Source organism: Pyxicephalus adspersus, chromosome 5 (genome assembly GCF_032062135.1).
Source record: "Pyxicephalus adspersus chromosome 5, UCB_Pads_2.0, whole genome shotgun sequence".
Lineage (NCBI taxonomy): Eukaryota > Metazoa > Chordata > Amphibia > Anura > Pyxicephalidae > Pyxicephalus > Pyxicephalus adspersus.
Window position 1 is genome coordinate 8,938,001 of NC_092862.1, and position 6,858 is coordinate 8,944,858.

Genomic DNA, 6,858 nt, shown 5'->3' on the forward strand with positions numbered 1-6,858 from the left:
AGCGGTGGTGGTGCTATGTGGCGTTCAGCCATGTTTCACTGCAAGCAAACGTTTCACTGTAATTTAAACCACATGTACCGGAATGATACACCTTGGTGAATTCTTGGCAAATGTCACATTAACTGTTCATAGAAATATCCTTTATTAGCTAAGACAAATCTTTTCTTTTGGAAAAAGTAGGAAAAGCTCTTAGAAATAATGAAAATAAAATCAGCTCTATGCAAACCCTACTGATAACACTCCCTGTAGGTGTTTTTAAAGCTCACCTTGGTCTTGCAATACCAACATGGAGTTGTTTGTGTGTGGATGTGTGGATTTACTGCAGTCTCCTCCTTAATCCCCCCCAAAAAGACTGGTAGGTTAAATGATATATACCTATAGTAGGGGAATAGGAATGTGAGCTCTTCTTAGATTTTGTTTTCCCCTCCCCCTTCCCCCTCCTAAGTCTTGTACTACTATTCTAATACCAAACAATGGATATTTAAAACCCCACTGTATAAGATATGAAATTACAAACATTTATATTAATTTATATACAATACATAGGCCTTGTATGTTGTGTATCTAGTCACAATAGATGTTCCCAAAATAATTTTTATCTACACTAATTAGACATTGTTCTCATATTTGTTGATGTTATTTATTTGTGAAAATGTACTAAAGGCATGTATAATATTTATATCTTTCTAAATTACCATTGGACCATACAAAACTCTCTCTACACCCAAACCCCTGAGGAAGCCAGATTTTGGCAAATGTGTTGGGATATTCACAACCTTCTCGGTCCCACTTTTTGAGTTCTAATTCATGTATGGCAGTGGAATACATTTGTATAGTAGAGTCATCCCACTCCCTAAACAGGACCAGGGATACAATAAAAGATTTAACTGTATTATTGTAATTATGTATGAATCAACTATGTATAAATACAAAATTATTATTTGCATTGGAACCTTCGAGCTTCAAACCTCGTTCGTTTCACAAAATTATTTGAAACAAGCAGGTTAAGGCATACCTTTAACAACATATACTCTTCTGAGAAATAGTGATTGACATGACTATGAAAGCACTACAGAAAATGTCAAACCATAAAGGGGGTCGACAAGAAAGACAGATTTGGACCTATGGGACATATGGGAGATGCAATACTGTATAATAGTCACACTCACAATGGTTCTGTTTGTAAGCTCCAATGTAGGCAGTGGTGGTGCCCAAAGGACATTTTAGGCACTGACTGCTCCCCGATTTCTCCTGGTAAAATCCATGTGGACAGGGCACACATTCGTCATCTTCAAAATAACTTCCTGCTGGGCACATCCCTAAAAAGAAAGTTGTACAAGTGACCACACGATTTTTTAAGGCTTTGAACACCTATTGTTGTCTATAAGTCATTTGATGTGGAATGCAAGAAACTCTGTCTGGAGTATCCAATCAGTGCAAAGCTAGTGCTGGACTTTCCTTTTTAAGTCTTTAAACACAGTATTATAGAAGCATCCTTTATTAAGTGGGTAAAAATAGATTTTATTCAAATGTGTTGTATAGAACATTGGTCCTTGCCATTGAACATTTTATTTTATTTTTGTTCTTCTACCTCCAGTTTATGGTTATGTATTTTTGTGCATTACTGGCACACAGTGATACAGGTCCATTGGATGCCATTCAGGATGAATAGCACCACAGGGCATTAATCCATATTTATGTACATTCTGGAGCACTGCAATGCAAGTCCATTGGTACAGCCCTTTGGGGTGATGCTTAGGAAGAATGGAACTACAGTTCACCAGTGCTCATTACTTTAACACATCTTGGTGCTTTGTAGGGCTATTTATTCCATGCATAAGTGAGCCTTACTGTGCACTTGATCTACATTTAGACTCGAGATTACAAGTCTAGTAGAATTCCTATGGAAAATATTGAGGATGCATTAATCCACAGTACCCAATGTTACAGAGGTCAGTGAGTGCTTGTTATAAAGGTATTTACTCTATTTAAGCTATACACTGGAGCAGATGTATTATGCCAAGCACATATGTGGAAGAGAATCGGCATAATGGAACTCTAGCTTTCCCATATACCATTAAAAAGCAAAACATGTCCATTTTGTGGGTGGGATTTCCCTGTTGTCCTGTTTTCTTTCTGGACACAAGCATGAAGGTTTGACTTCAGGTTTGTTCAGTGATCATTATCCATTCACTGGTGGAACTGTACATACCACATCCAGCAACATTGCCAATTTCATCTGCTCTCAGCAACTTCTGGAATCCTTTACCACAGCCGAGTCTGACCTGCGTGGGTGAATCCTTAGGGAGGAAATCAGACTTGTCTGCCACAAAGAGTTTGGAATCTAAATCCAGGGAATAGCTGCCAGATCCGATAACTGATAACAGGCGTCCCACCAGGTTCTCCGCTGCCAGCGCATTTTCTGTGAAGGGAAACAAAATCATGACTAGAAAAATAAAAGCATATGTAAAGATTATTGCCGGTAAGACTGACATCAATTTTTATTCACTTTGGCTGTTGTGGGGCCAAAAGGTGGACCGAAGTCAGTAGAACAAAATAAATTAGAATGCTGTAGACAAATTGAGCACAAAAGAAGTAAGTTTTACACTCTTATTCTCCACTGATGAGGACTTTGGACTGGGATGAGGTCATATAGCTATAGTAGCTATAGAGCAGTGTTTCTCAACAAGGGTTACTCCAGTGGTTCCTAGGGGGTCCTTGATTTTGTGCCCTTTAGTTCAGTTTAAATGACACCATTGATTTTTTTGGCTATATGTAAGGGTGACATTCTTCCCACTGACCACTACACTAATGTACTGTGTGGTACGGACCTAGGGGGCCATCATCATCAGTGGCCATCCAATGACTGAAGAACATTGCCATGGGCTAGGAATGGTTCACAATGCAGATAGTGGCTTTGCAAAGGCAGCGGTACCAATATCCTGGATTCATCACTGCCACAGGGAGCTAAGAAAAGGTAGTTGTGCACCATAATCCAAAAGTATGCAATGTTTATGGCAAAAGCTCATCAAACAGCTAGATACTCTCTATATTAAAATACGGACATAAATTGTTCTGCTGTATAAATTTATACGGATTCTGTTCAGCCAGTCTGTGGTCCAGACAACCTTGCTTGTCAGCAAAGCACATTGGAGCAATCTTATGACTATACTGCAGGTACAGTGGAAGTTTCAGGAAAAAAAAACATCTTTTCTGGTTGAAAAGCCCCCGATCCCTCCACAAACCTCCACAAAGCGTCCAGTGAGTCCCAAGCCGACTAGGTGTCTCCGTACTTTCTGACTCTTGACGAAATGGCAGGCATGGCCATCTTCTTTCTTTCAGGTTCCTGTTCACCTCACCCAAACTCACACTTCACGGGCATGAGATCGGGTAATGTGTCTTCTTACAAATGTAAAATAAAGTTTTGATCACACTGTGCATGTGTGAGAGTTTCATTATAGGAAAGTCACTGATGGTGCAAGCCCAACTGAAACATGCATGTGCAAAAGAATCAGTCCACAACGTTCTGAGATATGTGACACAAGTATCCCAGGAGGCTGCGGGTTCCCCCCTCAGTCTTTGCTGCCGTGGCAGTGAAGACAGTGAAGGAAGGAGATTGTTTCAAAACATTTTTTAAAAAGGGTAAAAACATTAGCAACCCTTTTATATAATGGTAAAAATTATCATATGTCTGCCTTTTGGGGAGAAGCCTGGTCCAGGACCCACCCAGCCCTAACTGGATAACAATACAATGAGGTCCTTATGTATTCTTGGTCAGTGGTAGACAGTTTTGTCCTTCGATCTACCAGTGTCAGTGCTGATATTAGTTCCAATATGAAGTACCACAGTGTTTCTCAACCAAGGTTCCTCCAGAGCTTGCTGGGGGTTCCATGAGCAATGAGCAATTTGTACCTCTCAGGTCACCTTAAGTGACTCCAATGATCTTTTTGGCTATCTGTAAGGGTGACATTCTTCCCAATGGCCAGCAATATAAGAGGAATTCTTCCCACTGACCCCCACACTAATATACCCTGATCTGTGTACATAATATTTATAGAACGGGATCGCTGAAGAAGAGTTATTTCAAGGGTTCCCCTATGTTAAAAAGTAAATACTGATTAAACAACTTCAATTATTTATCTGTGTTTTTTGGAGTTTCCTTTAACAAGCTCACAATTAATCCCCGGCCAGACTCACATTCACCAAACATTCCCCATCCAGACATCTGCTACTGACATCTCTGCAGTTAATTTTGTTGTCACTACAAAAGCTGAATGATACAAAATGTAAATCAGTCAGTTTTTGTATCACTAGGAAGGATAAAATCTGTAGGATTTCCTTTCAATTCAGATTTAATCACAAATGCAAAGATTTCACAATCACAGTACAGGAAGTTTTTTTTTCTTCATGCATAACTTTTTTTTCACTTATCTACATAAATATTTAGTGTGAGCTCAATGCACTGATGATATATTTTCCCCTGGGTGTGATTGATTTTCTGTAGATTTGAGCAGAGTAATTTTGCACGAATTGATACATAAATTTGTTACAAGCATGTTTTGCTTGTTGATCTGCTTTAAAAATTTTGTTTAAAAAAAAAGATCTATTTTTAATTACTTTTTTTATTTAAAAGTATGTTTTGGGGGATCTAGGGTAGTAAAGTTTATTTTATTCATGGATCTGTATAAGAAAAGTTTTCATTCATAATTCATTCAACATTTACCAAATTGTACACCTTTTCATACTAGATCGATTAGATGTAAAAGTTGATTCACACATTTTCTATTTAAAAAATGTCTAAATTCTAGGTAAAAATTGAATGAATCTTTGATGAGAATATTTATAATTGGACTCCTTCATAAAAAAACAGTTATTCTGAAATTAGTGAAAACATTCCCTGGTGAAAATTGAAATGCTGGCAATAAAAAACATTTGGAAGATTTTCCATCAGGAAACAACAACAAAACCGGAAGGGATCTGGTCTAGGATTCAAAACATTTGCCAGAAGAAAGCAAATGACTTTGAAGAATCCATTCCAGGTTTGCTTGATCACCCAGCTTTACTGATAAAAGTGTATTCTCTCCAGCCTTGGAAAACTTTAATAAATCAGGCCCTTGGTGTCAATGCATTTTGACATTTTTTGTGAAGAATTGTAGAAAAGAAATCAGGTTTGTTTCAAGGGAAATTGTAATCTTGTAATTATCTCATCCTTTCCAAAGCTTTTTTGAAGCCAGATATTAGGAATTTCATAACTTGCATTGATGACCAACAAACCTGTGTCAATTCATTTCAATTTGATTTATTAAAATAAAACTTACCAATGTCAAGTAAAGTGGGCAGAGAGGATTCTGGGATCTCTTTAGTCTGGATGGTCCAGGTCACATTTACTCCCATACGGCTAGATGTTAAACACTCAACATGGACAGTAGAGTCATCGCATACAGGTACAGTATCCCGGCTTCCAAATGTGTTCACCTGTCCCAGAATGAGCAGACAGAACACAATGGCATCATTCCAATGATCAAGGTCTACTGATATGAACACAGACTTTTTTTTACTTTGAAGGCAGTTTACAGTTTTAGATATATTGATTTTGATATACATATTTTTGATATTATAAACATTCTGTTAGTGAATGTTATCAGCTCAGTTGTATCAATTGCATTAATCTACAATTATAATATACTAGCTGATAACCCGGCATTGCCCGAGTATTTATTTATTGCAATCCTATATTATACAGGAAAAGGAATCAAATAAAGCTAGAGTGATTTTCTTGTCTACGGTGTCGTTTCATTTTTTTGTCTTTGATTCACTCGGCCAATTGCCTTACGTTTTCTCAAAGACATTATTACAGGCCAGAAATTTGTAAAAGAGTCCAAAAAAAAAGGATGTAAAAATATAAGCAAAAGGCACACTGTCACTGAGCAATACATACGCACATACATACATACATGCAAATATACCACTGACATATACCACAGCGCTGTATGAAGATGACTGGTGCACTCACATCAGTCTCAGTCATATGTATGGCAAGTTTGGTCGAAATGTCTCCATGCAATTTCGAGTGATGGTGGAACATACACACATACATCCAATTTTTTATATATAGATAATCATAATCATTATCTATATACTGTATAATACTGAATAGAAATAGTAATTTTTTGTAAATACATTTTGGTAAAATATTAATTTTTATAAATTTGTTTGCATTAAAAACATATTAGAGGCTTACTAATTTTCATAAAGGTACTATTACTATTATTATTATTATTATTATTATTAATATTTGTATAGCACCAACAGGATTTGTATAGCACCAACATATTATGCAGTGCTGTACATTGAATCGGGATTGCAAATAACAGACAAATACAGACAGTGACACAGGAGGAGGAGAGGACCCTGCCCCGAAGAGCTTACAATCTACGAGGTGGGGGAAGTAACGTACAATAGAAAGGTAAAAGTAGAATATCAGCTAATTCCCTAGGTTTGGGAAGTTGTCAGTGCTATCTCTATAGAGCAGAGATCCTACCTGAATGTGGCAGAGTCCTCTGGCCCTCAGATCATCCAATATGAAGGTTTTAAATGCTTCCAATAATCCGGAGTAATTCTCTGTACACATTTTACCAGTGGGAAGCAATAACTGGAACCAAGCCTGAGTCTGGATGGTATGGAAGGTCTCCAACCCTGGAAACACAGTAACTAATTTTGTATTATATGACCAACATGTTTTTCAAATGATCATTTACAAGTGAAATGGGGACAATGACCAATGGCACAACCATCACAATGGGTCTGATTTAATAAAATTGTGTTCAGTCGTTTTTTGAATCCTTCACCAGATCCATT